Source organism: Halyomorpha halys, unplaced genomic scaffold (genome assembly GCF_000696795.3).
Source record: "Halyomorpha halys isolate HHAL.00 unplaced genomic scaffold, Hhal_1.1 Scaffold320.1, whole genome shotgun sequence".
Lineage (NCBI taxonomy): Eukaryota > Metazoa > Arthropoda > Insecta > Hemiptera > Pentatomidae > Halyomorpha > Halyomorpha halys.
The window spans coordinates 1416980-1441170 of record NW_027116715.1 but is presented as its reverse complement, the minus strand read 5'-3'; the positions used below and the strand labels follow the sequence as shown (position 1 = coordinate 1441170).

Here is a 24191-nt window from a genome sequence, read left to right as displayed (position 1 = left end):
ATAAAGTTTATAAGGAGTTATTCCTTAATTGGACTTATCTAAAGAAATAACAAGCATCCGTAAAGAAGTCAAAGAGTTTCAAAAGGTCTTGAGAGCATTAACCCTTGTCTGTATTCGTTTCTCGCTAACGAACCAGTAAAGGACGATTCGTCAAAGTTCAATACGAACGATAGCTAAATCCCTTATTGTGCACAATAAGGATCTGACACCTTTGACAAGGGTCTGTCCAAGATGATGTATTGGGGTTAAATAGGGTTCTGAAAGCCCGCCCAATATGAATCGGGAGAGTTCTTTTATGATAATCCAAGACTTGTAATATTGTCACCATTAAATAAATTCCAAAAAAAAAAAAAAGATGTGGTGTCAAAACAATGCAGAAGATTATTTTATAAACATTTATCATACATACGCAGTATTTGACCAAAGCATGTTGTTGGTGCAATGCTTAACTGGCAATCTGAAAATTTCTAAGAGAAGTCTGCATGTAAGCTAATTTCTAATTTCCATATACGTCAATTGATCATTTTGTATTTTTAATTAATGAAATTAAAAATCCGAATTAAAATTGTTTAGGAAACGCATATTACAGTTGGATGTGTTGTAAAAATAACTATTATTGGATCAGTAATTTTCAAATTATATCAGAAGTAGATTTGCTAAATACTGTCAAACTATTACAGAAAAAAAAATTATGCCAATCAAAACTTTATAACAGTTTGATTTTTAAACATTAATATCAAACAATTGTAAGAAAAAGATTATTATTATAAAAATATTTTTTTTTTTGGTAATTTTTTTAAATATGTGTTTATAGAAAAATTTCCAAAAAATATTTTAATTTTATAATAAGGAATTATTCATCATCATCTTCCATATAACTTTTTTGTTTATATAAGTTTTATTTTAAGACAAAATTTTTATCAATAATAATATTGGGAGTTTAGTTTTGTAAAAAGTGTGTTGTTTTAAACCTTTTTGCACTAAATCGTAAAAATATTCCCAGAAATAATCGCTTGAATTTGTGGAAATTTTACCAAAGATGCTCATTTTTTTAAATAGCAATATTTACATACTCTAAAAAATGTAATACATTACATATTTTAAACTTTAAACAACAAAAAGTATTAAAAAATAAAAATATACTACAGAACTTTTATGTATTGAGAATTAAAAAAAACAACATAATAAATGGATAAATAAAAGTGAATCATCATAAAGATTTTAAGAAAATCTTCCTTATTAATCATAGTAATTTATGGACTATAGTAAAGTTATTTTTCGTTTGTTGGCTATAGCAAACATATATACATATTTATGTTAACATATACTTCTTCATCTATATGATATTAACTAATAACAATAATCAACCTTTGCTTATAATTGTTATCTTTAAATATCCATGAAATTTTAGCTTATGAGTTTACGGTTTTAATCAGTAAGATTCTCAATAATTGTGATACAGATTTCGACTCAAAATCAAGAGTTCTTGCGAGCTAAAGAACGTACATTTAGATTTTTGCTCTATAATTTTTTGCAAGACATGTATTGTTTCTTTCTTCGAAGACGGTCTATTAATAGACTTGGCCAAGGATAGGCGATATTTAGGGAGTCTTAATGCAGTGAAGCACCGACAGTCTGGCCAATTACACGGCTCATTTGAATCGTTTGGTCTCAGAGCATGTCTTCAAGCGAGCCCAGACCATTTGGTCCCTTCTGTCAGGAAAAAATAAATAATAATAAAATTTACAATGCCAGTGACGATTGTCGGTTTTTTGCCAGCGATAATAAATTTCTCCTTGGAGATTTACTGGCTAATGTGTTCAGTATTCATATACTTCTCTTTCATCATCGTCGTCGCGTTATTTTTAGAAAGTATATATAGTGCAATCCTGATAATCTGAATTCAGGCTTATCTGAACCATTTTTGTGTGAATTTTTTAGAGTCTCTGTTTTATTTATAAGGTAAAACTATTATGGTTTTTCTGATAGGCGTTTAATATTTTTAGTTTTAATTTAAAAATAATATATTTTCTGCTTTTAAAATTAGTGGCCTTTTACACAAAGAGAAGAAAGACTGCTTGAGGTTTTTTGAAAATAAAGCATTACGTAAAATATTCGGACCGATAAAGTATGAGAATTTAGAATGTAAATATAATTCCGGTTATAGCATTGCTGCTAATAAGACGTGGAATAAGATTGTAGGACTTAGTAATGAACGGATCTCTAAAATTTTAATAAACTCTCAACCGAAGGGTAAACGTCTGAGGCATGGCTGTACCCAGCGAGGGGCAGTTGCTACTCCCCTCCCCCCGCCTACAAGTGAAAAAAAAATTGTTAACTTATTATATTTAATTTTCTTAAAATTTTGGTTTCATTCGCCTTTTCCGTGCTTAAATATTACTATCTGATTGACTATGGCTTGCCCCCTAGTTTTGATCCTGGGAACGCTCTTGGTCTGAGAAGTAGACCAAAAACTTAAATGGGAAGATTGCGTTAGTCTGATTTGGTAGATTGGTGGGACGTCACTAGACATATTTATATTTCTAAAGTTTTTAAATAAATAATTTCCAGCTATAAATTCCTTAAAATTAATCTCAAAGTTCGGTACAGCTTACGTATAATTCGTTGTGGGTGTGCATACGTACATGTCCAATGCCATTATTACAATACAATTGCAACTTAACCGTTTCCAAATACGATTTTTTACTATTTTATTTTGTTTAGAATGTCCGTTGAAATAACTTTGTGACTAGGAGTGTTAGGGGTGTCAATCTGTTTTAATTTTCAGCATCTCCTAAAAAACAAATTTTTTTTTAATAAATATTATGTATTAAATAGAATTCGGATGTTTCTCATTGAAGATTAAAACGGCAATAAACAGCTCGTAGATGCCGGGTTTACTCTTCTTACAGCATCTGAAATATACAAACTCATACGAATCTACTTCATCAGGTTTGTAAGTTGAGGTAAAATTGAACAAATAAGTGATAAATAATGAAACTTATCATAACTTCATCTTGGGAATAAGAACTGAGTACTGCCGAGGCTGCCTAATAAAAAAAATGAATGTTTATTTATTCCTATTTTAGACTGAAAAACTCAATTTTCAACTCTTGAAAAACTTCCAAATTTTAAGGTTTCGAAAAATTATACAACGAATTATGTGTAATGGAGTATTTCAAATATTCTTCAAAAATAAAAAATAATTAATATCTCAGATGGTGACATCAGGAAAATTGTTTTAGATAGTCAACTATTTGTAATGAGTATCAGTGACGAACATTTTTGTATTGAATAAATCTGGATAAAAAAATTACCAAAAATCTTAAAATCTTAATTTGGATAAAATGATGTATTATTCAGTACAACAACATCCACGATTGAGACATGGAAATGGAAAAGGCTGTATGTGTTCGAAATACGAAAAATGACATTTAGACGAGATAATGAAGAAGCCAAATCAAAAGATAAAGCCAGCGCCAATCGACTGGTAACCACTGCAAGTTCTTATCTTGAAAGTTTTAGTCCCCAGAGCTGTAATTTTTTCATAATCTTAAAACAAAAAGCGTGGCCCTCGCTGCCTTATTTTTTTTTTTCAAAATTATTTTTTTGGCACATACAGCCTTTAATTTCCATGCCTCAATTATTGAAGTTCATTAGGGTTCTACCTTTGTCTGTAACATATTATTATGTCTCGCAGAAATTGTTTTTGAAATGTAAAACGATCAAAGTGATATAATTTGTATTTTATACATTAAAATAATTTCCATAACAGAATGAAATATTGAAAAGATCGAAAACCAATAGTTTTTGACAACAATATATTTCTTTTTATTTATCACATGTTTATATTTAAATAATAAAATTATTATTTAATACATTTTTTAAAGACATTTAAATGTAGTCCTCGGTAGTATAGTGGTAAGTATCCCCGCCTGTCACGCGGGAGACCGGGGTTCGATTCCCCGCCGGGGAGGAATTTTTTTTATCATTATTTAAAACTTCGTAAATATTGGATTAATCTACTAAAACTAATTTAATTTTTTTAAAAATAATTAGTTATATTATAACTTGATATAATCAGTAGTAATGTATTTGAGTAGATATTCCCTATGGAGTTGTTCATAAAACACCTTTATTTCTCATATACTCCTCCATCTAGGCGATATAATTCTTGTAATTACACCATTCTGTTTTAACACTACATTAGCAACTTTTATTGGAACATGACCTTACATAATTGAGAGGTAGGAAGATGGTTCGGCTGGTAATAATAGTAGAAAACTACTTTTTTGTAATGAATTGATTCTGAAATCATTAGGATTTTTCCTTTTTTTTTTAGCCTTGACGAAGACTTGCAAAGTGGGGCAAAACGTTGGTTACAAATCAATTTTTTTTTTTAATATTTTTTTAATTTTCTGGACCATCGTCTGTTGTATCTTTTTACAATCATTAACAACTTTCAGATACAATCAGAAAATTTGAGGGATACCCTGAAGCGTTGTTATAAGAAATAAAGGTGTTTTTATCAAACTATCTTCACCTTATAGTCTACATATGTAAAAAATAAACTTCCAAGTAAATAATAATGAGTAATCCATAGTTTTATTAAATAAATATTAGTATATGCACCGGCCAAATATTGTAAAAAACCACTTCTGTTGTGTAAAAACTGTACCAAATACATATACATGTTGTTTTACCTGTTTTTTTCATATAGTTTTTAATATTATTTTTCTTCAATCTGTTATGTCTAATTTGAAGGAGAATAAAGTTTGTTCGTCGATTTCATTCATTATTTATTGTTTTATAAAAACCTTTTGGAATAGAAACTATTTAAAAAGAGTCAAAATACGACATAACAAAATGAAAGACTTGGATTAATGTCAAATATCAAATACATAAGGAATAAAAGTTTAGGGTCCGCTATATTCGATCTTATCAGATGTATCTGTAAATTCCATATCAGTATTTAAGGCTTGTTTTACTTTTTCAGGATGTTTCTTTAAAATTACTTTATTCTATTCAATTTTCTTATGGTAAAGTTTCACTTGATACGTTATTTTGGTTTCGTTTCATTTATTCCAAAATGTAGGGAATTTTCTAAAACAATAGTCTTTGACCGGCAGTGAATATTATAATACCACTTCCAATATTATAGTCATGCGAAAATGGCTTTTTTTTATTTTGACCTATACAATTGACAATGCACAAGACAACTGAGAAAATATTTAACATTATATTGCTCAATGTGTATGAAACTCGTAATGTACATAAAGCAAAAAAAAAAAGTGTAGATTATATTTTAAATAAGTCAGCATCATCATATCATAACTGGTGGTCTTAAACTTTTGACTGGGAGTATATAAAGCCATTCGAAATGCCATCAAGAAATTCCACATAATATCTAACATATTTAACTCACAGATACATTTTATTCCTGGTGTATTATTCAAATTTATTTTCTTTAATGCTCATGCTTCCATAAAGTTATGGGTGGCCTTCATCGCGATACAGGTAAAAGCGCGCGACAGGTCAAGCAGTAACATCTCATTAACAAGAATAAATATTGTTAACTAAGCAACTTATATACAAAACAATTAGCATTTTAACACAGTAGCGAAAGGTTCAAGGCAACAATACCTTTCAGGAAAACACGTCCAGGACATTGTTTATGGCACAAGAATGTAAGATTTATGTATGCGGAATTAAAACAGCGCAAAGTAAACAAACAAATAGGTACACGCGCAAAATAAATGTATATAAAGACACATTTATACAACTATTTTTGAATAAAATTATCATTTACAAATCCTAGGTTTTTATGTTAAGGTTCAACTCATGCCTAATTAAGTACTCGATATGATATGAGTACCCTAAATATTAGATTAACAAAATAATCCAAAAGAGAAAAATAAGATTTGTGAGGCAACAAGTTCCCCTATACCTCGAAGAGATTTTTAAAAATATTGGATAGAATAAAAGAAAAATATTTCATTTTATGTTTTAATAAAAACAACTAATCGATAATTGGACAGTCGAAACAAGCTTGACGTATTTATTATTTCGTAACCTTCAACTAGACTACTCCACTATGAATAATAGAAAACAAGAAATATATTCCTTCATTTATTTTTTTTAAATCACCACTACCTGGAAAATTTGGAAGCATGTAGCTAGGAACTTTTTGATGGGGTTTGAAAATTTCATAGGATATAAGGAAATCGACAGATGGAGATATAAAGATAAACTGAATCTAAATTTGTAAGTTGGAAAGTCATTTACCCGGAAAAATTTCCAACAAGTAAACCAAGAATATTATATAATAATAATAATATAATATAGAATATTCTAAAGAGAAACCGTGAATGTTATTAAGGAAAACACGAATGCTAATTTCGGAGAATAATTTTTTTTTAATGTTGCATCCGTTTTAGTATCTTGTTGGAAGAGTGTAAACTTTCAATCAAAAGGAGTTAGGTTAAGAAATCAGTTGAAAAAATATGGTGCTGTGCGCCCTACTTTAAGATTAGTCCTGTATGTTGTGAAAAAAGTGTGTTCTTCAGGAATGCACATTTAAAAAATATCATTGTCATTCATAATGACAATAGATTTCAGATATAGATAAGTAAAATTAAAGACTAACTATAGACATAACAACCATGGAAATAGGTAAACATTTTCTCCTTTAATTAATTATCAAATTCTTGCATTTTGTATTTTTGTTATTTTTTTCTTACTTCTAACGATGAAAGATGGTTAGTATTTACAAATAAATATAAAAAGAACTTCAAAATTCGGCATTTAAGCTGTAAATAAAAGAAATAAATGTTTGTACTTAATTTCTTTAAAAATTACTTCTTGCCCCAAAAAAAATTAAAAAAACAAATACATTGGGCGTCCATGCAGTATTACTTTATTTCATGGTAAATTTTAAAAAATCAATGATTCCAGTGAATAATGAGTTGGGACATTGTTGAAATCATTCTTTAATATTTACTGGAACATACAACGCGTTAGCAAAACATACAGAGATTACTACAAACACTTTAATAAATTAAAAATTGTGTACATACTGTGTATGAAATAGACACTCCAGTAAATGTCCAGCGGGAAGAGAATAAACTGAACGCTACCTAAATAGTCCAGATATCGACGAGTCTAATAATAGTATATCGAAAAATAATTTTCTGGTTCCACATCCCCTTCACAGCGTATGATCTTTATTGGGTATTGTAAATATTACGGAGGCAAATTGTGCAAATAACTGGCAGTAATAAATTCGAACAGAATTATGCTACTGAGTGGTTCTCACATATATAATAATAATATAATATTTTATATTTATTCTTATATTTTTAGAGCCTTATTATATAACACAAAAATTTGAAAATAAAAATGAACTTATAGAATATCATAAAATATAACTAAAATAATAAATTGGAAAAAAAAAATAACAATATTTAACAGAATATGCAACAATACCATGTATCATCGCATACATTATTGAGTGACGAACTTCTAATAATGTAATTGAAAAAGGCTTAAACACAAATGAACGAAAACTAATTAACAAAAAGGAATGATTACTGTTCATATGCATATTTACAAGTTGAAAATCGAAACAAGAAACAAAGAAAATAGAAAACATCAAATGTAGAAAAATAATTTTAAAATAAAAAAATTAATAAGAAGACAAAATAAAAATTAAATAAATGCACAAACGAATCATAAATCATAAGGTATATTCTAATAATGAATATATAAATATTTGCAGATCCTATATAGATATGGAAAACATTTAATAATGTTTATGTTAAATTGCATTTATCTTTCTATCAATTTACAGTTTTGTTTGAAGCTTTAAAGTGTTTTTTTTTTTCGGGAAATGGATGAACAGTAGGTGATTAAAGATACGGAATTTGAAAGTTATGAGGTTATTAGAGCAAGGAATGAAGGAGGGAGTAGAATTCCATAGGGAAGATGTACAGATAATGAAAAATCTGCCATAGTCTGCGGTATGATAGGCAGTTACTTATAAGTTAGAAGGCCGTGATCGGGTATTGCGAGGGTGTACTAAGGATTTAAATTTAAGAAGCTCAGAGACGTACGATGGACGGCGGGATAGGATAAATTGGTTGAAGAAGGATACGAGGAAATATTTACGATGGAAGGAGGAGTAAAGCCACTTCAACTCTTCATAAAATCAGATGACAGAGGCGTTCCTGGGGACCCCGAAGATGAAACGTACAAAGCAATCAATCAACCGTTTTAATTTTGTTTCGAGACTCCAAGAGACACACTGAAATAAAATACATGTTGTAAGCAAAATGATTAGTGAGTATGTCAACAGCCGAGTTAAAAACGAAAAGTTGTACGAAATTGATATTTCACATAAATTGTAAATATATGACGGATGTTACAGTAACTTTTTCGCTTTAAGTGACCTACCTGTGTCACATTACAACATCTATTTTACACTTTTTAACATTTTCTCGTAAAGAGCTGAGACGATTATGATTTAAAAGGATATAATTATATCATTGCACAATCAAATGATCTTTAGTATCAGTTTTAGTTTAATCAGTTTGACTGGTAATAAATTCTGAATTTTAAATATTCCTTTCTCTAAAATACGTTTAATTTAGAATATTTGGGATAATAAATAATTTATCATTGTTAGTAACAGTAAAGAATAGATAAATATAATTAATGAAAGAATTTTATAATTATCTAAATTTTACGGGTAGAAAATATTTTTTTTGAAATGAGAATAGAAATATAGACATATTATCTACCGTTGGAAAGCCAAAGATTTTGGAAAGAATTGTGTGTAACATATGAATTCGTATAAGGCAAGCATTTTTTGAGTTTTGAGTTTGATGTTAAACTCATGTTGGCGCTTGCTCATTAGGGTGTTTTGTTTAACAAGTCGGATAAATCCTTTCTTGTTACTAGATTGATTAAGTAGTTTTTTTATTTAACTTAATCTAAATATATCTGAGTATTGCAGTTGACAGGATGAGTAACTCTATAAAATCGTTTCAAGTATTTTCAACATTGATTCCACAACAATTCAACATTAAATAAATACTTCAGAGCAGGATGTAAATCTTATTAAACTATAATATTTTTGTAACAAGAAATACTATTAAAAGTACTTTTCTAAAATCTTGAAAATTAACATTAACACGAATAAGTATTGCAACTGTGAATAATTTATAAATATTTGTTCTGAAACGAGCAAGGATTAATTTAAAATCAAAGAAGGTTGGTAAGTGAAGGTTTTGTGATGCGCGCACCACATTACAAATATTTTTTTGGGATGCGGCTAACGCACTAAAGTTTTTTCTTTTATCCTAGAACACATTACAATTGAAATAAACAGAAAAAGTATTGAGTAAACATTAAAGGCATAGGAGGAACAACCAGTTTCCAACTACACTATTTTATTCACACGGCTGCTCCAACTTCTCACATATTCTCCAGAATAAGTAAATTATCGAAGCACGTGTTTCCCTGGGACTACCTCTCTACCATATACCGGAGTTTATGCTCGCCCTATCTCGGCGGGGGTGTTCCTCTACTGTCCAGATATATCTCGAAATTATTCCAGACATCTTCATCCATGGACCACCTCGGGCTCGAAACAGTAGGGGAGGTGGTGGGAAAGATTGTCGTATAGTATATTTACCTTTAGAACGAAACGATTTCAGTGTTCAAAATAGATACAGAGTTTATAAATTATTAATAACAAGGAATATAAATGTCTAATAGGAATTACTTTTTGGAATATGAAGTATTTTCGTCACTTGCAGATAAATTTTACAAAATCTCATACATATTTTCGCCTTTTTTTCCCCGTAAAAACTAATTTACATATCATTAACGACATGAATCAAATGTAATTTCCTTCAAATAATCATATTCATAATTTACCGATAAATGTATTCTTTTTCAGTAATTCGCAAAAGACGTATTCTTTTTTAAATTACTTTTCTACTTATTTATTTACTATATACAAATTTAAAAGTCTTTATGAATGGAATATAGTAAATATATAAATATAGCAAATAGTAAAATTATACTACTTTAAAATAGTATAATTTTACTATTTGAGTTTTTTTTTACAGCACCCGGACCATATTCCATTCATCTACACACACAGTCAATCAATAATCTTCCATTAAAAGTCTTTAAGTAGAAAACTTTAGGCAAGATTATTTAGAATTATTTAGGCTGTTATCATACTAAATTAAAAAACACGTTTTTCAATCGCAGCTTATATTGCACACAGGGCTTCCAATTTACTGCACAAGTGTAAGCATAAGACCTACAACAGAAGAACTAAATCGCACTATTGGGAGGGAGCTTTAGAGGATAACTATAAAGCCAGCCTAAAAAACATGTCAAGGATTGTGGTAAAATTTTAGAACCACAAAAGCCACATCTCTAATATCAACTAAATTAATATACACAATTTCAAATCTGTAATTAAATTTGGAAGGACTGTAGAGGTGTTTAAAACCTTAAATCATTCCTCTGTACAGGGCAAAGGTTTGACTAAAATTCACCTCTTCTTCTATGGTATTGCCAGGATGAAAACAATTGTAAGCATTGAAGATCAGATCATTTGATCCAAAAGAGGCCGCTGAGATGCCCAAATTTAGGGGATATGTATAAACATACATATAGGGGACATAAAAATGCACTCCACTTTTATCCGATGAACATCACTGTTGTGTAGAAGTTATTATTTTTGAAAAAATACATCAATAAACTCAAAACTATAACAAACACACTTCTATTATGTTTTAGAGAAAATATCATCCTTCTCAAGGATTAAAAAAATATATGAACAGAACCAAATCAGTAATTATTTTTTTGAAACGTCGTGGAATCCTTATGTAATATCCCTAACATAAATTAGCCACAGAAAGGAATAAATAGAATCTTTTCCAACCTTAACGTTATAAATCATGTTATGTAACAATGAATTCAAAAGGCAAGGTCTTTTCACTGATATACGAGTCGACCTCTGCTTATGTGTTTCAGTTTTTAATTTATTTTTCGAAATTAGCATATACGAAATGATTAAATGTAAAAAATAGTTGGCAAAGAACATAAATATCAGTATCGATGATATTTTTTTTTTTAATTCACAGTCGGAATACCTTTTCAAAAATTAAATTGTACATGTTAAACAGGAAATGAAAAACACATTAGCTTTGAAATATATAAATGAAATATCCTTTTTATTTTTTATTCCATATATTTTGTCGTATATATTCGATATGTTATGTAAGATTAAAGAGGAAGAAAAATAAAAATTTAACTATTCATATTAATTAATTACTTTTTTTTTATACGAGAATCTTCACTATAAAGAATAATAATAAATTAAATGTTGAGACAAAAATAAAAATATACCTAAATATAATTTTTAAAAAGTGGAATATTGAGTGAGCAGGACGTTTTTTTAATTTTCAGGACATACAAAAGAAAACAAAACTTTCCTACACAGAAGTCAAAACGATCACTGAAAATCTTAATAATGCAAAGAGTTATGAAACATATTCAGGAAATAATTATGTAGCATATGCATAACAGCTCTATACGTTGAACAATTAATAAACTAATGCATTTCGCAAGTAATAACAATTAAATTGAAAAATCCTAATTTAGCGTTTACCAGACTAAGCAATACAGATCTCATTTAAAACTAAATCAAGAGAGGTGATGAAGAAATATAGTTAAAGAGCTGATGATGTTTTCATAGTAGTTTTCTGAAGATGAATTAAAATAGCGTAACTCATAATTAATTTTTAACTTACAAGGAGAGGATCCCTCGTTTGTAACTTAGACCTTGACATAAACTTTTAGGATAAATTTAGTGCCTGAAATATTGGACAACTGAAAATACTAGGATCAACGCGACCAATGAGTACAGGAAAAAATCGGAAACTAGGTTTTGTAAAGCTAATTTTAATTTTATATCTCTGGTTCAGATCAAGATAGAAAAAATAGTTAGTAAGTAAACTGTAATTTAGTAATTTCAGTAAGGAAACCAAAGTATGATATAAAAATATAAATGGTTCAATAATTCAAAAAAATATATAGCAAATATTGAAACTTAAGTGAACTTCAACTGGACCGTAAAACTAAATGTAACATTTCAAGTAATGATGACCCAGAAGCTTGTTTACCACACAGTCTATTTATAACAGGAGATAATTTAATTTTAGCTTCAGTAAAATAACCTATAAAACGAAGTTACATTGTTAAAAACAGACCTGCTTAACAAAATCAAATAGAAATAGAATATTTAATAAGTAATTTCATAGTTGGCTGGTGAAAATAAATAATATTTCATATAAATTATATATTATAATGATTACCTCTGACATAACAATTATAAATTTCTTTAGATTTTTTTATTATATAAACCTATACTTAAGAGAAGAACATTTTCATTTTAGATAGTAAGCCCTTATATCATAATTCATTGCTATCGATTTAACACTTTGCATCTAATCGAATCGACTTCTGCAAACTCCAAACGACATCGATTGGTCCAGAATAGCACAAAAAAAAAAAAAGGAAACAACTCTTCAGTACTTATCTTACATTCCCAAAATAATTCAGTATCTTGTTTCCATTTGTAGTATAACGAGTTAAACATACAAGAGTTTTATTTTACTACATATATATTTTTATAAATATATATTTTTTGGAAATTATTAATTATATGATCATTAACGTCATAAGAAGTCTTCCTATATGTCTTCCCCCACCCCTACATAAAGGCACCTGCAGTGGGCTATCTTTGGTTCAAAGAGCTGTAATTTGGTATCCAGGTTGAAATGAAAATAATCTTAAAGCAATACCTTAAAAGTGAGGAGTAAAGTTTAGTTGTGATTCAAATTATGATCCAGTTATGAGAATGCCCAACTACTAAACTGTAGCTCAACTGTTACACGTGTATAACTCTACTATCTCAATATTAAGTGGACTAAATTTACTCTTGCCTTACTCTTGATGTTATCCGTCACTAAATATACTTGAAGCCTTCTATATCAGAAGTGTTTTTCATTAAGACATTTCAATAGAAATGTTTTAATTATTTGAATCAAAATAATTAAGACGATTGAGACAAACTGAAAAGCATTTAGTTATTTAAACAAAAAATCAGTAATTACTTTCAAAGCATTCAAATTATAGATATGAAACATAAAGTTTAGAATCTACTATAAGTAAGAATTAATAATTGTTCCGTTAATTAGACTAATTAACAAAATATCGTATTAATATGTTACAATAAGTTAAAAATCACAGATTTTTATATAAGATATCTTCCAATTTTCAAACGAAAATATTTTGAATTAAAAAAATTTAAACAAGTGAGAACCTTTCAAATTATTTTCTAAATAAATTTGGAGTATATACAACAACTACTTAAAATCATTAGTTCATTAGACATTTATATGTAACACACATTAAAAAGGAAAATTAAACATTTAAGATACTTTTCTTGATTTTTTATTAGTAAAATCATTCATGTTTGTTGTACGTGTTCTCCATTTAGTCTTCCAATACAAGAAGTAATGGGTGTGTATGAGGTAGCAAAACTAAGTACTATAAGTTTATATACGAAAGTAATCTACTGTGAGAATGTAATACTGCGTAAATATTTCATATTTCATACGATGAGTGCATTATGCCTCACCTATAATTGGTTTTAATGGTGATGAATTCCATACGATTCCTCGTATAGAAGGTCAATAAATAAATGTCTGAACCTCAATATAACGATTTTTTAGCCATACAAACCTCAACATGAAACTCAGAAATAAAATAATCACTATATAACAAACCTCAGTGATACAAATTCCTGGATACAACGATTCTCAATCTCGACAACGATCTCTCGATAGATAGATGCAATTAAAATTACAGTTTTATCAGGTTTTCTTAATCATCAATTAAATTTATTTGTAATTGTACTTCCAACTTCGTAATTTCAAATTACACCAATTGGAAAGTAATAGAAATTATAATTGGGACTACTTTTTTTCCTAACACAGCCTGTTCGGGAGCCCACCAAGGGTATACCTACTCAGTACGAAGTGGGTACCTTAATTAGGGGAAGGGGATGGAGGGACGGTGATCGAGATTTTAGAAAAATCATCTTGCATAAACGTTTTCGTAGAAATAATACTTCCTTACAAAGTACTGAACCCGTGACCTTTCACGGGTAGTAACGGTATACATTTTTTTTAATGAAAAAAAATCTACTAGTAATTAAATAGACCTCGATCATCTTCCTATGAAAAGTCATATTCGTCACATAACTTTTAAGGAAGATTGGACTTCATGAAGGAAATGTGAAGTTTCTCTGGCTAATTGTTTGAGTAAAACCATCAACTACAAAGGTATTTCCTAACCACATCCTCCAGCGAGAGGAAAGATGTACAGGAAGAGATAGAAGAGCTCAGGATTCCTCAAAGTGACGAGGGACTGATGATTAAAACATAACGCCAACGTCTAAATATGTCGAGTCTATAAAACTGAAAATATTCCACACATCCCAATTATATGATATTTCTATTCAGACAATCCTAAGAAAGGAATTTAGGGAACATAACAACTCTGAAGATTTTCAACGATTGTAGAAGATACGTCCTTTCACAGTATTTATATTCGCAAGCAAATTTTGAGAGTGTTGAGATTTTTATAGATGAAATTTTTTATTGCTATCCAAGCTTTCCAGATCGAAATTTTATTATTTTTTTCCGTTTTATTAATTTTTCTGCACGTGATTACTAAAAGGTTGATCTGATTTTATCATCCAGGAGTATGAAATTACTACAATTAGATCATTGTTTTAGGTTAGGACTGTCAGTAACCGATGAGAGTGGGAGTAATCAATAATAAGCCAACACAAAAAAAAGTAATAATTAAATAAATAATATTAACCTTTCTCATAGTTAACATCTTATCACTTTTTGATTCCAGAAAATTATTTCTTATATATCTAAATAAAATAAATTAACCTACACATGAAAAACTTAAATTTCAGAAGAATTGAAATTACAATATATTAAAAAAAAAAATCACTGATACTTCTTTCAGTATTCCATTCCCACTAACTTCCTTTTTTATTTATCTCAGCAGATTTTCACTTTAAACTTAAAACAATTATTATTTAAAATTTGATTTAGTTTACTTCACAGTTTATTTAGTCTTATTAAGACCATGGCCACAATTTTACTTTTGTACCAATAAAACAAGTTCACTCACACTTGTAAAATAACTTTAGTTTAAATTTAAAACGATGTAATAATTTTTGAAAATGGCCTCTACCATTGATAGTAGAGTTATAATAACATTTAAAATATAATGCGTTTTATTAATTTCTATTTGCTCTTCATAGGAGTCTTTATTATTTTAATTTTTATTTTATTATACATTGTTATATATTTAGCAATTATATATATAAATAATATCACCGAAATTATCCAAAAAGGCTCACTTTTTTATGCAGTTAATCTGGGAAAGTTATGAGGTTGCCATGAAAGATACCAGGTAAAGCAGGAGGTGAAATATTAAAGTAGCAATATTAAAGCGGACTCTCGTGCAAGAATTCTCTTTGACACTCATTTTTTCTCAAAGCGGTGGATGCCACCTGGGCCAGGAGCAGGAGACTACCTGATCTATTGTCGGTGTCAGGGAAGGTCCAAAATATTTTTACTGTTATGGTCCATATTGTATTCTTATATTTATTCGGTAGCCACCTGTCGGCTAGGATATTTACCTTCGTCTCAACTGTGTAGTTTCAAACCAGTTCTCTTCCACGAAGGGAGATATGAAAACATGAATGGCAGATTAGTTCAACTATTTAACAAACCGTCACCAGTAGGTTAGTTATGTTTTTGAATAATAGATATATAAAATTCAATATATATATATATATATATATAACCGCAAATTTTAAACATGTTAGACTTTTTTTTATTACTGAAAATTTTTATGTAGTGGTAATGGAACTTTTTTTTTGGATGACCTTTAATGAGGCGTAAACACGAAATTATTGTAGCTCTGTAACATTACCTCATAAAGAAATAATTATTTGAAATATTTATGATTTGTCTTTCCTAATTTAATTATCATTCCTAAATTTCTTCTAGTAAGTAGTTAGCTCAGTGGGTAATATCCTTAAACTTCCAAGCCCATAATTGGATAATTGTTTTCTTTACTGCATTAAAAAAGAAAATTTTTCTATTCAAAATTGTTGAGTGAGGAAATTCGTGGTTCAACCGTCTCTGTAAAAAGGGTTCCTGACCCATGGCTTAATGGATTAGGAGAAAACTGGCTAGTGCGTGAACAGGATAATATAATCCGTGGTCAATCATGAAAAAAAGACCCTTTATGTTCTGTGTAGTTTCTATTTATATATTTTTAAATCGAACCTATGCTATATAATTTTTCCTAGAAATCGGACACCTCCTATAGCCTTGCTTATACAAATAGAATTCGTTTTACTTTGGAACGATTTTTACCCTTTTTTATCTCCTTGCACTGCTGGTTATAATCTATAATTTTCAATTGTATTATTTGCGTAGATCACACATTATTTTTGTTAATTCACTAATATAAAATTGTTACCTACAATAAAATGCTGCTCTTAAGGGCTTTGACACTATGTAGCAGCGGTAGTAGATGGTTTAAAAACAATGGTTGTACCGTGATAACTTTGGACGGCAATGGAATGAGCTTAAAATCCATTCAGTACTTCGATTGTCCTGAATTTACTTCGTGTAACGAAGTAACACCAGTTACCAGTATATCCTACTAATTTTATTAATTAGATCGATACGATATATTTCATGATGACAAAACAACTCAATCATAGGATTATTTTCAATTAGCCATGTCATTATATAATAGGTGGTTATAGCCCTCGGCTTTTCTCCGAGGGGAATGATAAATTACGCAGTCAAGGGCAACTAAGAGGAAGATGTTTCAGAACCGGCGGGAGGCAAGGATGGGAGCTATAGCTTTCGAAAGTGAAATATTGACAGATTCCAGGTTTCGACACCTCAAGTCTCGGGCCACACAGGGACTTTCTACCTTAATACGGAGGAAATGAACCATGGAACAACTCTTGCTACGAAGGCACCGTTATCTTTCATCCTTGGATACGGACATCATCGTGATTAGTTCTTCTCCTCTCTGATAATTCCGATGATTAATGATTGTGATGATGATGACAAGTCGGTTCGACAGCCCTTCCTCTCGGATCGGGATCCTATTAATCAGCTTTTATTGGGAAGACCTTATGTTAACTCGTCCTTCAATGACAGATTAGTTTTTATACGGGTATGATGCTATCGATAAGAAATAAAGTATTCTTAGTTCAAACATATTGATTTATAAATAAAATTGCATCTAACAAGAATCTTGTGCGGTGCGCACATCACAAAACTTTCATACCGTTGAATTTATCGCCATTTTTGTGATTTTATAAGAAAATCTTAAGATGAAGGAAGACGTAAATTTTGTTAAAACAATTTTTATTTGCTTGTTGCAATAAAAATTCGTATTTCAAGGATTCTTTGGATGAGAATAAAAAACACCAACTTTGTACCTGCAAAGAATACAATACTTCAAAAAAAGATAATGAAGCGGTATATGTATGAATGCAGTAGGAAGAGATCGGGCAGTCGCGCCTCCCCACAGGGGGTTGCAAGAGTTCGAATTAGAAAAAAGTATAGATAACCGCTAAGGTTAGGACATATATATTCTTAAGTTACAAATTTTTAGCCTTCTATTATTATAAGCATTTATATTCTTAAAACTACCTTCAATAAAATTATATTTGACATAAATACTGTTAAAAATTAATGTCAGACATATAATAGACGATAAATAGTTTTGGCCAACATTTCAGGCCAACATGTGTTCTGTTTTTCTTCTTTACTTATTCATCAAATTCTTAAAAAAAATTGTATTTATCCATTCTTTATTACTGCTAACTGGTCAATTAGGCAATTAGTTAATTACATAAACAAAAGAAATTAATTTACATTTAAGCCCTGTTAAAGTATTTCAACGAGAAAGAGATTTAGCTGATATCAGAGATCACTTGATTACATTTGCAATCGATGAATAATCAATCTTTTTTTAAAATAAAAAATTGAGAAAAATCTATTTTAATATGTGGCACTTTTGACCAGTCAATTGTTTCGAAAAAGTTACATCGTCCCAAGCATATACCAGCCTTAATGCATGCTCAGACTACTTAGCAAAATTGTTCATTTCCACACATGGGAACTCAAAAGTGTATTTCGGTTGAAAAATCGAATAAGAAATTTTGCATGATTTCAATACATCTCTTTTTTATATGTTCCTTAAGAAATAAAAAACATGGAACCTTATACGGTAAAATGTGAACAATTTCAATGACTACCCACTTTAAGTTGAACTTAACATGTATTTCGCTGTATACCTTGGTCTTCAAAAAATATCAGTAAAAGAATACAAACCAATCGGAAATACGTTCCCGCTTTTAAATTAACGCTTTCATTTTCGCGACTGATTTAAGTTCCATTGATTCGGACCGGATATAGAACTGAGAGGAGTTCCGGACTCTTTTGAACCGACTTCCGGTCATCCGACCTTGTACAGTCGATTTTAGGAAGTTGTAGATCTGATGGAGGTCTCAATGGGATACTGCAGCTGAACCGACACGGAAACTACAACTATACCCAAAGTAATGGCAATCAGTAGTAAAAGAAAAATTTAATTAAACAAAATACACCAAAAGATTTTTTAAAATTTATTTAATGTGATTTACATCTGTACAAGTAATCAATACAATAAGTAAATATGTTGTATGTTTCATTTACATTTGAAAATCTTGGGAAGGAACCACCCATTGGTGGTACTTCAAGCATTAATTTAAATTAGAAGGTCCCGTGGCCATCTTCTTTTCAGACGTCTCGAAGGGTTATCAGGGATTGTTAAGGATGAAAGATTAAGAATTAATGGGTTAGGATGGGTAAGAAGTTTGGAATGAAAAGAGAAAATATTATTTTTTCAAAATATTCGTTCTTATCAAATAAATTCATACATCCCACTCTATTTCTATTTAATGAGTTCGTTTTCATGATTTATTTTATTCAATACTACGCAAGGGTCATTGTTTAACCATTAGCGAAACAATTCCTCGGATTCCTGAACTGGATCAAGCTGATTTAAATCGTAATTTGATACACTAGAATTTCTTTAGACAAAAAACTATTTGGAATTGCCACAGGCCATGATTTAACAAATGCTTTCAGCGTATATCCAATGAAAAACTGAATACAGAAATTAGGCAGGATACAAAGGAGAAAAGAGCGTATTGTTGGTTTTTTATTTATTTACTTTTTTCACTCTGAACTTTCCTAATTTTTAAAAATTAAAAATAAAACAAGATATTATATATTAATTAAAACTTGAATTTTTTCCATTTTCATGAAACTGAGATAAAAAAAAAAATTTCTGCTTTGCCTGGTAGAGAGAACGGGATGACTGAAATAGGCATACATATGAGATAAAATAATAGTCGTTCAAATGTAAATTCAAAGGCATGCATCGAAGGAGTTGAATGAAACAACAAATGCCAGGTCTGACATTGAGGATTTGAGTTTCATTGGAATTCAGTCAGGGGATATTCTTGAGCTGGTTCTGTTGAAGTTATTGGTATTGAACCCCCTGGTTCTATAAGATTTGTATTATTATTACTTGAAACTGAACAATCCGTTCCCGATCAACTTACTTAGAAAGAGATTCCAAGCGTAACAGAAAGAAATATAAAACTACGTATTAATGGTTCATAAGTGCATGCAAGAGCTGAAGCAACATGAAAGGTGATATACAAATAAATTCTTCCGACAATTAAGTACGCCTTGCAACTAACGTTAAAAAATAAGAATAAAACACAGTGATATCGATTAACTGGTGATGACTAAAGTACATTGTTATTTCTAATTAATTTTACTCTATTTTCCAGGTACAAAGAAGATATTGTAAATTTATTTATATCTCATTCACGAAATAGAAAAAATAATTCAGCAAATAATTTATCAACGAAATCGGCTATTTCGGAACCCACTTTGCCATATACTCAGATACTGTCAATGATAAAGAAAGGTAACGTAGTTTTAGTAAGATATCATGCTTGCTCTAATATATTTTAACATGAAAACAGGTAGAGGTACAAAAAATTTTAAAGCTTGAAACTGAAATGTTTGTATCAAGTCACTATGTCACCTACAGCAAATTTACCTGTTCTATATATTTGGATACAGTTGTAAATAACATTAAATAAATAATAAAATAAAGTATGAATACATAATGTAGATATGCGACGTTCGATAAATTTTGTAAGTAGTGGTGGAGAACAGTGTCAAAAACATTGGCAGTTAACGGATAGATAGAGTACAAATTAAAGCCAATAAATGCCACTAGTAATACGTTTTACTGGAAGATATACATAGATAAAATATATATAGGTATCAATTAAATAAATTATTTTTATGATAAATGCTACCAACGAGACCAAACAAATGGTAAGCAGCTCAAACAATACTCCTCACTCGAACAAACTTTTTTTTTGCAACGTAATTAAAAATACGAACATCATAACACAATTTCTAAAAGCTGACATCTCTCTATTTGGCCACATAAAGCCAACCACTGGATATATACTTCAAAATAATATCTTCAACAAGGCAACCTATATAAAACTTTATATCAATTGGGAAGTGAACCATATATATTTTTCTGGTTATTAAATCAGAAACTGAATCATCACCTCAACGGGCCCAGTGAGAAGTTTTCCTCAACTCTAATAAACCCCGAGAGGAGAAAGTTGATATTGAAAATCCGGTAATATTAAGTTGGGCGGAACCTTCCCTAATATCGGCAAGGGATGGTTTATGGCTAGATATATGGCCGACATCCTCTATACTGATTATCAACTGATAAATATTGAATGGGGTCCGGAGAAGCCATAAATATTCCTCAATCCTGATCTATGGACTAGGAGGGAAGCTTTTTACCATGGTGGCTGCTCTGCGAGGATGGGCCCTATGGTTGACGAAAACTTCTTCAGAATAAGAACCTTTGAGGCACAAGTGCAGTATAGCACCGAAGGCTCTTGTAGCTGAGGAAAAGAAGGCATCGCCTTAGCAACCTCGTAACTGTAGCGGCACCGATTATATTCTGGCCTGGATGGGTTGACTTTTAATTCGTAGCGGTCCAATAGATTGAAAGTTCTCTTTAGTTAGAACAGAATTATTGCCTCTAGGATACTCCTTCTCCTAATATGTCAGAAACGATCAGGTAGAGGAACAAAAAGAAAAAAAAGGAAGTACGTACTTTTCAAACCAATGTTTCCAGACAGGTGTGTAATCTAGTTCACTCAGACCGTAAAGATAATCGTCTATTTACTAGAAGAAGTAACGGCCTGTCCTATAAACTCAAGATTATTATAGTTAAAGTACTCATTACTGCTAATAGTAAGTGTTTAAGTTCGTACTCCCCTCATTTGAATTAGTGTCAAGAAAAGGGTCATAAACTATCTTAATTGGTCCACAGCCATTTAGCCAAAAAGCGTACAGTGTCTGTAATGGGAATAAGTTCAAAGGAATATTTCGCTGTTTTGCTTAGTGGCACGTCTGACATTTAAAAAAAAAATATTATACCTCTTCTTCATTGATCAAACTGTAGAGAGTTTGTGAAAACCCTACAAGCTTTAGGATAGTCATTATGAGGACTCCAGTAGGGAAAGTAACCCCGACATACGGATTACGTACAATTCTGAATCAAATCAAACTTATTTTTGTCATATGTGCCACTATTCAAGCAATGCAGTTTATTTTAAAATTAATTGATACATCGTATATGTTTAGTAATTAAAAATATCTTACCAGGATGGCCTGAAAGACCCTCGAGGGGGATAATTTAGAAATAAACATTAAAAGAGAAGCTAAGTATTGGAAAATGTGTAGAAGGAATGGTAGATGATAAGTCCATAATAGCAATATTCGGAAAGTAAAATAAATAACATAATAACATATACTACTGTAACTTCATGTAGTATCTTAAATTCAGCACTTGACAAGAAAGTGTCTAATGTTTCATAGTCAACGTGTATTTTACAGCAAATTAATTTAGTAAATACAAGCCCTTAAGTTTATTCTCTAATCAAAAGAAGGGTCAGTTACCAACATTAGAGATGCTAGGCGTCCCTAAGATGTACTGATATCTGATTAAATCAAATATCATTCACAATACTTGAACCTGGGCCCAAAAATTGGAAGTCGAGTGAGTGACACACTCCGGAACTATCTTACTCTTTTAAACTGCCTGGGTTAGTATAATGGACTGGTTTAGAAGACATTATTAAGTATAATTCATGGTTTTAAAATTACAAGAAGCTAAAATACATGAAAGATTAGAATCTAACATGGAATAACGTTGGCTTACTTTTAGTCTTCCTCTTCCCTACCACCCAAAAGCAAAAAAGAAACACTGTCTCGGCTTGAGCCCTCAAGCAAAGCTATGTCTACGCCCACGGCTATAAAGCTAATTTAAATTAAGATTATTTCAAATGCATGCCGCGGTGTCATTGTTCTAATTTACGTTTAACATCAATTAATCATAGGTAATTTGAATATTCTAAACGATCCTAACTTAGTATGGGACAATCGCAAATTCCCTGAGATGCATCTTTATGTATTAATCAGCTTATGATCGTTATGAGCCTCATCCAAGTATGAAAAGACAGGAAACTACGCTTCAATTCTGACTGTCACATAATTTTCAAGACAAACGGCCTAAACTTCTAAAGTTACAAAAGACCCAGCCTGATTTTATTCTAGACATGACTGTAATAAGGCCTGTTTGGACCAAGGGAGTTGCGCTTTGGGGCTACACTAAACCCATCGAATTCCTCTCGCATCAAATCCTTACAATCCAAAAGCCTTCACACTTTATCACAAATGATCTCAATGCTTCCGATTTGGCTAAAACCATACATCAATCCTTCTATGATGAACCCTTTAACTAATCAAACCACTTGTTTCTTACGCTGCTTCTTTTTCGAAACCTGATAATCCTCAAGGCGTCCGAATAGAAGATGGCCTCGAGACCTTGTAATGTAAAAATGTTATTTTATATTATAAGTAGTTTCTTCACAAATCTTTCATGTTACCAGAGTACAAGGTCTTAATTCTACCCCAGAAATGTTATTAGGGTTCTGTCAATGTTTCCCAACAGTTATGTTTTACTTTTAATATCATATTTACCAAATGTAGTTTTTTATTGATACAGTAGTAAATTTAAATATATAAAAAAAATATTATATAGTAAACATTATAAAAAATAAAAATAATTATTGAGCAGTAAATCGTTTCTTAACTTCAAAAAAATACTAATAATTAATGCAATAATGGCAGTCCTGCCTCTTATGAGAGTGAGGTATCCAAGAATATAGTTATCTTATACAAATTATTAATTGATTAGCATTTTAGAAGATTCTATCGGATGTAAGAGAAAAATATTATTGCTTTACAATTATCAAATCTAACTCTCAACGTAATTATAAATTTTACAATAAAATTTCAGCAAAAGAATACGCTATAAAATTTCTGAAATGTCTATAAAGTACAATTCTGTTTAGCGGTCACCACTCTAAATAGATGTACTAAGTGCCACAAAAACAACATGGTAAAAAAAAGAAAAAAAAATTGTGAGACTCACTTGCTGCATTGGAAATGTAATGTCTTAGGTAGAATTTGTCGACAAATTTATTAGAAATGGGATTTTCAGGTTTAGGAAATTGAATTTGCTTGAGGCAAATCTCTCTCAAACCAGTGAATACCTGATGATGATATGAATATATGTATTTTAAGTGATGAATTAAAAATGTTTTTTGGACTAAAACATAAGCTATGCTAATTAATAGTGAACAAGAAAAATAAAGATAAAAAAAAGCAGTGGTTACCTGATGATATTTTTACATTGATTTAAAAATATCTTTTTTTTTTATATCATGGAACATATTATACTGTTTAAAAAAAAAAAAAAATAAACAATCACAATATGCTCAACCACGACAAGATATTTACGGATATTGGACG

The 24191-nt window shown here is 30.1% G+C and overlaps 1 non-coding gene across 1 annotated transcript; it reads left to right on the top strand.

The window, feature by feature from the left end:
• Window positions 1-3904: 3904 nt before the first annotated feature.
• TRNAD-GUC (transfer RNA aspartic acid (anticodon GUC)) lies at window positions 3905-3976 on the top strand. The gene has a single exon. It is a non-coding gene; the product is annotated as a tRNA-Asp (tRNA).
• The last annotated feature ends 20215 nt before the right edge of the window (window positions 3977-24191 follow it).